Below are 9870 nucleotides of genomic sequence, written 5' to 3' on the forward strand. Positions count from 1 at the left end.
GAAGTGATATGAACTCTTATCACTGCTTTTGCTGATATGTTGTATTGTCATTTTCATTAGTCTGTATATATCTTTTGATCTCTGCACTTATTTCTTTTTTGACCCATTCATTTTTTAAAAGTATGTTGTTTAGTTTCCACATTTTTGTGGGATTTTTTCCCTCTCTTTTGCAGTTGAATTCTAGTTTCAAGGCTTTATGATCAGAAAATATGCTTGGTACAACTTCAATTTTTCTGAATTTGCTGATGTTGTTTTTGTGGCCCAACATATGGTCAGTTCTTGAGAATGATCCATGTACACTGGAGAAAAATGTATACTCAGTCACTTTGGGATGAAATGTCCTGTAGATGTCTATCATATCCAGGTGCTCTAGTGTTTTGTTTAAGGCCACTATATCTTTCTTGATTCTCTGTTTGGATGACCGATCTAGAGCCCTCAGCGGTGTATTGAGGTCTCCAAGTATGATTGTATTTTTGTCAGTTTTTGTTTTAAGATCAATAAGTAGCTGTCTTATATATTTTGGTGCTCCTTGGTTCGGTGCATATATATTAAGAATTGTTATGTCTTCTTCATTCAGTGTCCCCTTAGCCATTATGAAATGGCCATTTTTGTCTCTGAGTACTTTTGCTGTCTTGTAGTCAGCATTATTAGATATGAGTATTGCTACGCCTGCTTTTTTTTGAATGTTATTTAATTGGAGTATTGTTTTCCAGCCTTTCACTTTGAATTTGTTTTTATCCTTGTTACTTAGATGATTTTCTTATAGGCAGCATACAGTTGGATTTTCTTTTTTAATTCATTCTGTTATAGTTGTATTCCATATATCTTTCTTTTTAAACCATGTGCTTCTGTGGTGGTTTTTTCAATGGTGGTTACCTTTAAGTAATGAAAAGGGTTCCTACCCTGTTCATTGTAGCGCACTATTTTGTGAGTACTTTTGCACTCCATCGTCCTTTGCTACTGTAATCTCCATCCTCTCCCCCCCTTTATTTTTGGTTTTATTGTGTTTAAATTTGGTTTTATTGTGTTCTTCTTGGAGCTTTTACTTGTGGCTTTTTTTGTTATTGTTCTTTGTATCTGATTGGAGAACCCCCTTTAGTAATTCCTGGAGTGGGGTTTTTCTGATGATAAATTCCCTCATCTTTTCTGTATCTGTGAATGTTTTTATTTCTCCTTCATATTTGAAGGATAGTTTTGATGGGTATAGTATTTGTGGCTGAAAGTTCCTCTCTTTCAGGACTTTAAATACTGGGGTCCACTCTCTTCTAGCTTGTAGAGTTTCTGTTGAGAAATCGGATGATAATCTAATGGGCCTTCCTTTATATGTTGTATTCTTCTTTTCCCTGGCTGCCTTGAGAATTTTTTCTTTGTCATTGGTTTGTGCCAATTTCATTATGATGTGCCTTGGAGTAGGTTTGTAGGGTTAAGAAAACTCGGAGTTCTGTTTGCTTCTTGAATTTGAGGCTTTAGTTCTTTCCACAGGCTTGGGAAGTTCTCATATATTATTTGTTTGAGTATGTTCTCCATTCCATTTTCTCTCTCTTCTCCCTCTGATATACCTATTATTCTTATGTTATTCTTTTTGATGGAGTCAGATAATTCTTGTAGGGCTATCTCATTTTTTTTTTTGAGTCGCTTTCTTCTTCTCTCTGTTGTGCCTCAAGTTGCTTGTCTTCTATTTCACTAATCCTACCTTCTATCTGGCCTGTTCTATTAGCTAGGCTTGTTACCTCATTTTTCAGCTTGTGAATTGAGTTTTTCATCTTTGTTTGATTTGTTTTTATAGCTTCAATATCCTTGGAAATATATTCTTTGTGTTCATTGAGTTGTTTTCTGAGCTCCCTAATTCCCTTTCTGTGTTTTTTTTGTATATCTCAGAGTATTTTTAGGATTTCTATTTTAAATTCTGTCGTTTAACTCCAAGATTTCCAATATATTAAATTTTTTCCCATAGATTATTCCTCATCTATCTGTGTTACCTCTCTTTCTTTTGTATCCATGATATTCAATTTTCTCTTCCTTAATGGCATCTGAAGGTGGTTTTGTTGATAGTATTAATGAGATTTAATAAAGAATAAAAAGTTAAAAAAATAAAAAATCAAAAGGAATTCTTTTTAAAAAATTTAATACTTAAATTAAGAAAAATAAAGTAAAATAAAAATTAAAAAAAAGTAATTATTCCCCCCTCTCCTTTTTGCCTCTCCTCTCCTCTCCCCTCTTTCTTAAGAAAATCTTGTGGTGAACTGTGAATTATATTGTACTAAATAGAACAAACAATGCCTGTACTGGAGGGCCTGAATTCGGGAGAAGTACTAAAGGGGCAAAAAGAAAGAAAAGAAAAAAAGATGGTATGGACCCACAAAAAGCAAATAAGGAAAAAATTTGGGTCAAGAATAAAATAATTTGCTTTTAGGTGTTGGTTGACTAAGAGTTATGATGAAAGATAAGAGGGAAACAGGAAAATGGGGGGACAAATTAAAAAATTAGTATTGTATTTAGTGGAACAAGAACTAGATAAAATGGAGAGCCAGGGATGGGAGCACTGCTAGTGAGTTAAAAAGGTGAAGTAAAAACCCCCCAAAATGCCACAAACATAAGTTTGAGTCCCAGATAAGATAATTTGTTTGTTATTGAGGTTTGAATGAGAGGAGATGTAAAGGAGAAAGGAAGAAACTAATATAGAGGGAGAAAAGAAAGAGAGAGAGAGAAAAAAAGAGGGTACCACTAAAAGAAGAAAAAAGAGGAGAGAGAGAGAGAGAGAGTTAAGGGTTTTGGAGTGCATAGAGAGAAAGGAAGAGGAAAGAAAAGATAATGGGAGATGTATCACTTATGGGTAGTGTAGTTCAAGGAGAGGAGAGAGTAAGACCAGCAGAGAGTTAAAGGACCAAATTGGAGGAGGAAAAAAAAATCAAGAATGAAGATAAGAGAACAAACGAACAAATATAATAAAATGGGATAGATTATAAAGTCCGTGGATTAGTCTTGATTTTGAGAGGTTATCTTCTTGCTTTTTCTTTTCTCTCCCTCTGCCTGGTTGGTGACTCTGTACCCCGGGTTCTGCCCCTTTGGCATGCTCAGGTAGAGGTTTGCAGTTGATAAGTCTCTATGGCGATGTCATGTATTGGGCTTCAGTCTCGTTGGCAGTGGAGGCTCATTAGCATTTATAGGCTCTGCCAGTGAGAGAGTCTGTGTTCCTGGAGCCTCTCTCCTAGTGTTTCCTTCCTCAATTAGTAGCCTGATAATCCAGCTATGGGGTTGCTGCTGCCTCTGCCTGGATAGTAAGAGGCTCAAAGAGCTGGCAACTCCCCACTCTATTCTCACTCAGCACAGGGCTCTGGGTAAGGCTCAGTCAGTCAGAGCTGCTCGCATAATCAGGCGGGGCTTCCGCCCACTCAAAGACCTCTGGCTCTGCCACTCTGTCCGGTAACACAGGCGGGTGCCCACTCCTGGGGTGCTTGGAAGAAACTCTCGCTCACTATCTGTGTGCAGACCAGGACCGCCTCACCCTCTGAGTGAAACCCCCACCCGCAGGGAAAAGTTCTAGTGTTGGAATTGGCTCTCGCTCCCTCCCCGTGCGTGGCTTTTTCAGGGCACTAGGGCAGCCCAGAGATTCTGCTTTTGGCCCACACAGGGGCCCCTGTCTCTGCCCCTCTGTGGGATAACACGGGCGCCCACTCCTGAGGTGCTCGGAGGAATCTCTTGCCTACTATTTGCGTGCACCGACCAGGAGATCAGGGAAAATGGTTGCCGCACTTGTCTTTCTTTGTCTGGGTTTGGTGTGAGTGTTAGCTTGTATTGGCAGGGTTGCCACAGTCACAGTTTTTCCTCAGCTTGGATCTCCGTGCCCAGCCTGGTTCAGCCATTTGTGCCGCGGCCTGGATCTACTCACCCCCTTTGCCCGCCTTAGTTTCTATACTCTCAGTTCCTAGTGAAAGCAGCCCTATTTAGGTTAGTGAGGAAGGTGGAGCATTTCTTACTCCCTATTTCCTTTGGGGTTTGGTTATATATTTAGCCAATTTTTCGCTCGACCATACCTTCGGGTGTATTGCGAAACATCTGGAGGCTCCAAAAATAAGTTTTTCTGTTTCTGGTTGAAGATCTTGTTGAGTTTTGGGGGAGATTTTAATATCGGTATGGCTTCCTACCGTGCCATTACTCTGACCATCACTTTTCACACAATATTTTCATAGGAGCAAAAACCAGAAGAGGTCACCAGCTTGAGAGAAGGCTCACCTCACTGCAAAAAATGCTGAAGGGAGTTCTTCAGGCAGAAAGGAATTTGGCATAAAAAGACAGAGAGAGAGACAGAGAGAGGGACAGATAGGGACAAACAGACAGGAAGGGAAGGAGATGAGAAGCATCAATTCTTCGTTGCTGCTCCTTAGTTGTTCACTGATTGCTTTTTCATATACATATATTCCTTGACTGGGGGAGGGGGAACTATAGCAGAGTGAGTGACTCCTTGCTCAAGCCAGTGACATTGGGCCTCAAGCCAGCAACCTTTGGGCTCAAGCCAGAGACCATGGGGTCTGTCTATAATCTCATGCTCCAATCAGCAACCCCACACTCAAGCTGGTGAGCCTGTGCTCAAGCCAGTCACCTCGGGGTTTCAAACCTGGGTCCTCTGCATCCTAGTCCAACACTCTATCCACTGTGCACCGCCTAGTCAGGCTTCTCATTTTTTGATTCTAGTGTTTCTACCATATGTAGAATTAAATGAATAACATCAAAGACTAATGGGAAAATAGACAGAAGATTTTATATCATATATAAAGTCAAAGATAAGCTATGATAAGCTAAAGTTGTATAATATATGAACGCTAACCAAAAAATCAACAAATGATAATAACAAAAATAACTAAGGAAGTATAGCTAATAAACCAATAATGAAGCTCGAATGAGATCATAAAAGATAAACTTTTACAAAGGAGAAACAAAGAACAGATGGGACAAGTAGAAAACAAACAGTGATATGGTAAACTTAACCCTCATGATATCCATTACTGTATCAAATATAAATAGTCTAAGCATTCTATTAGAAGATAAATTGTCATCTTAGATTTTAAAAAAAGCAAGACCAGTGGTGGCACAGTGGATAGAGCGTTGACCCTGACCACTAAGGTCATTGGTTCAACACCCAAGGTTGCTGCCTGAGTGCTGGTTCATCCACAGGATCCTGAGGTTGCTGTCTTGAACCTGAGGTCACTGGTCTGAACCCTGGTGAAGCCACAATAAAATAGAGCAATGAATTGATGCTTCTAGCTCTTTCTCCCTCCCTCTCTCTCTTCCTTCCTTTGTCTCTCCCTCTCTCAAAAGAAAGAAAGAAAGAAAGAAAGAAAGAAAGAAAGAAAGAAAGAAAGAAGAAAGAAAGAAAGAAAGAAAGAAAGAAAGAAAGAAAGAAAGAAGAAAAAACACATAGCCAGATTGAAGGAAAAAGATGAGAAAAACCTAACTATGCAAACAGTAAGAAAAATAGAATGACGATATTAGTCTCAAACAAAGTAATAATTCTTAACAGGCATGCACTTGATAATAGAGCTTTAAAATACATGAAACAAAAACTATAAGAATTGAAAAAATAAATAGACAAATTTACAATCATATGTAGAAATTTCAATACCCCTCCCTTAGGAATTGATAGAACAAGTTGGCAAAAATCAATAAGCACACAGAAGACTTGGACAACACGGCCAACCAACTTGACATAATTGAGTGGTTCTCAGAATCATACTGTAATGATGGGATTCTGGAATCGGTTCACTCATCAGTCAGGTGGCAATGAGAACCCCACTACTAGTGGTAGGTATTGATTGTCCCTGGCGTTGCTAAAACTCATTATAGAGAATGGGGATAAAATACAGGGGAAGGGGCTGTACTACCTTGTACAATGTCTCTGGCATTTGAAAGTTGTGAAGGAAATAACTCTTAGGAATTGTGAAATTGAGCCTGACCAGGCAGTGGCGCAGTGGATAGAGCATCAGACTGGGATGCAGAGGACCCAGGTTCAAGACCCCGAGGTCTCCAGCTTGAGCTCAGGCTCATTTGGTTTGAGCAAAAAGCCCACTAGCTTGAACCCAAGGTCGCTGGCTCCAGCAAGGGGTTACTCAGTCTGCTGAAGGCCCATGGTCAAGGCATATATGAGAGAGCAATCAATGAACAACTAAGGTGTTGCAACGTGCAATGAAAAACTAATGATTGATGCTTCTCATCTCTCTCCGTTCCTGTCTGTCTGTCCCTGTCTATCCCTCTCTCTGACTCACTCTCTGTCTCTGTAAAAAAAATAAATTAATTAATTAAAAAAAAAAAAGAATTGTGGAATTGAGTGGCCAGGTGAAAGCAAACTAAATGTTACAGAGACCCATGGACAGCATTTAAAGAGACCCTCATTTCTTTCTCCCAGAAGGCAGAGTGAGCTGAATGCCAGGCACAATAATTAATTGTAAGAGAGATAGAATTTAAAAGAAGCTAAATTCTCAGATAGGCAAGTTCTACACTAAAGTCAGAACCTCTCTGTTTGCAAATTATATCAATACCTGCCTCAGCATCTTATATAAAAATTCTTCCTAAATTGAATTCCTTTCAAGAGTTGACCTATACAACAAATACAGCCCCTCCCAAGTCCAGGGTGGATAGGTGATAATGCCTTACACCAAGCCAGAGAAGTCAACAATTTCCCTTGAATCCACAGCTCTATCACCTCACTTTACCAGCCAATGGTTGCCTTGCAGTCAGAGAGTAACAAACGCTTGATGCATCTCTTCCCAGTTTGCCTCACATTCCTGTTCTTGTCATCTAAGAGGATAGCAGATCTTCTAAATGCATTTAATTTCTTTCTTGAGGGTACTTCTAGCCATGGCAGCGTGGCTGCTGGCAATGTCTGCTATGCACTCAGGGTTGACCTTCAGAGAGGAGAGCAGAATTATTTCTAAAAACTCAAACTTACTAGAAAAAAAAATTATGGGTGTTCCCAGGCATACATATGAATTTAGAAACATTTTGCTAGTCTTGGTTAGATCAGTAGAAAATTCTTTTTGTTTTGTTTTGGTTTTTTTTTGCATTTTTCTGAAGCTGGAAACAGGGAGAGACAGTCAGACAGACTCCCACATGCGCCTGACTGGGATCCACCCGGCACGCCCACCAGGGGGCGATGCTCTGCCCACCAGGGGGCGATGCTCTGCCCATCCTGGGTGTCGCCATGTTGCGACCCTCCTGGGCGTCGCCATGTTGCGACCAGAGCCACTCTAGCGCCTGGGGCAGAGGCCACAGAGCCATCCCCAGCGCCCGGGCCATCTTTGCTCCAATGGAGCCTTGGCTGCGGGAAGGGAAGAGAGAGACAGAGAGGAAGGCGCGGCGGAGGGGTGGAGAAGCAAATGGGCGCTTCTCCTATGTGCCCTGGCCGGGAATCAAACCCGGGTCCTCCGCACGCTAGGCCGACGCTCTACCGCTGAGCCAACCGGCCAGGGCCAGAAAATTCTTTTTGTTACAAGGGTGGGGGGAAGCCCTCGAGGGGGGAGATTCTCATACCTAAAATGATTACCTGTTAGGAGGGCCTTTTAAAGTATTTGAGTCCCCACCCAGAGGCAGAATAAGGTCGGGTGAGGCCCCAGGCGCAGAAGAAAATATTGGGTCCCCTACAAAAAGAGAGAGAGAGACAGGAAAAATAAAAATACATGTTAACTATATTTTTAAATAAATAAAAAATATTATGTACCCATTAATGTTAAAATTGCACATGTGAAATCAAACTTGGTGTCATTAGAAAAAAGTGTAAAGTTGGGGTTTTGAGGGGCCCTCAGAAGTCGGGGCCCAGGGTGTGCACCCAATGTGCATGCCATTAGATTCACTTCTGTTCCCACCTTATCGAAGGACATTTCAAACCATATTCAAGTTAACTAAGTTCCCTGTATTATCTTCCAAACCTCAAATACAGCTAAACAATCGGCTGGTCTCACCTCTTGTAAGAAAGGAGGGGAAATGGCTGGCCGGCAGGCAAGAAGACAGACATATAGACATATAGACAACCACCACCTACACGAACTACAAACCTTCTCTAATCACATATCATTGTTTGGCTCTGGAACTGGCTACACTTAGTAGATGCATTCAAAGCACTTTTGCTGGTTTGCTTCATCTGTTCAAATATTCTCAAAAGAGGTCTTGTGAGATCTTCTCCCACTGGGAGGCATTTTACAATGAGAATAACTTTATTAGTGGTAGCTAAGCATGGTGACTCATTTTTTGGATGGCTGTGTGCCTAAAGGGCCAAGCACAAGTGGCGAAGTCACAGTAGACCGATCAGCCCTGTGGCTGTTGGGATAGGAGGAACAGCATGACCAGAACCACCCTGAGTCCTCCTTGGTCTTCTAGCCAAAAGCCTGATTCCTGGCTGCAAAGTCACATTTTTTAGTTTTGTATTCGGAAAATTGTATGATTTTTATTTATTGTTTTAGCTACAATAACCCCCTGGTTAATCCCCTTGCTCTCTGCCTTGTCTCTCTCCCTTCGAACTCATTCTGTATTTCGATGACAGAACTTTCCCAAACTCATGCCACTCAGGTCCCAAAACCCACTAGGACTCCTTGCTAGACAATACTTCAAGGACATCTCACTTCCTTTAGTAACATTCAAGGCCCTCTGCAATCACAGCTAATCCCCCTCCTGATCTATCACCCAATTCATAACTATTATATGCATTGCAATACTACATAGATGTTAGAATGACTATTTTTTATTTGTATTTTTTGTATTTTTCTGAAGCTGGAAACAGGGAGAGACAGACTCCTGCATGCGCCCGACCGGGATCCACCCGGCATGCCCACCAGGGGGCGATGCTCTGCCCACCAGGGGGCGATGCTCTGTCCCTCCGGGGTGTCGCTCTGTTGAGACCAGAGCCACTCTAGTGCCTGGGGCAGAGGCCAAGGAGCCATCCCCAGCACCCGGGCCATCTTTGCTCCAATGGAGCCTTGGCTGCAGGAGGGGAAGAGAGAGACAGAGAGGAAGGAGGGGGGGGGGTGGAGAAGCAGATGGGCGCTTCTCCTGTGTGCCCTGGCCGGGAATCAAACTCGGGACTTCTGCACGCCAGGCCGACGCTCTACCACTGAGCCAACCGGCCAGGGCTAGAGTGACTATTTTTCAAACCCAAAATTAGAATACTTGCTTCAACAGATAAAAGAATAATTGTAAGGATGTTTTGATCTGTACAGTATTAAAAAAATATGGGTCTTTTGGCACAATTTCTCCTTCCCACTTCTTTCCTGCCTTGGTGTCACTGTTTTTTCTGCATAGAAGCATTTTTTACTTCCTCAATCTCCTCTCTTTAATTCCCCAGCCTGTTGATTTTCCATGTGTCTATCCAGGCTCGGATCAAATGCACACCCTCTATCTCACAATTTAAATTAATTTATCTTCTCTTTGTACTTGAGCTATTTTAAAAATCCATTATACATTTTCCCTGCACTAAAGGAGTGTGTGCTTCATTCACCTTTATGTTACTCTAAGCATTTAGTTATAATAAACCTTTCTTGATCATCTGTTACATAGTAAGCACTTTTATTACCTCATTTGATGCTCAAAACAAATGCCTCACGTGTTATTACCATTTTACAACTAAGGAAATTGCATCTCGTAACGGTGAAGTAACTGTCCAGATCTGTGCAGTTGGTAAGCAGTCGGCCTGGATTACAAACCCAGTTATCCGTGGCATCGGAGTTCTGCAAACTCAGGAAGTACTCAAAAAATAAAGCTATTTTCCAAAATTGCATTAAGTCAGGTACACGAAGAGATAAGGAATCACTCTTCAAAAAAAGTTAGCATGGGGGAGATGAGCGGCCCTGATACTTTCTCTTCATAACAACTCAGATACCAAATAAC

This window comes from Saccopteryx bilineata, chromosome 8 (genome assembly GCF_036850765.1).
Source record: "Saccopteryx bilineata isolate mSacBil1 chromosome 8, mSacBil1_pri_phased_curated, whole genome shotgun sequence".
NCBI lineage: Eukaryota > Metazoa > Chordata > Mammalia > Chiroptera > Emballonuridae > Saccopteryx > Saccopteryx bilineata.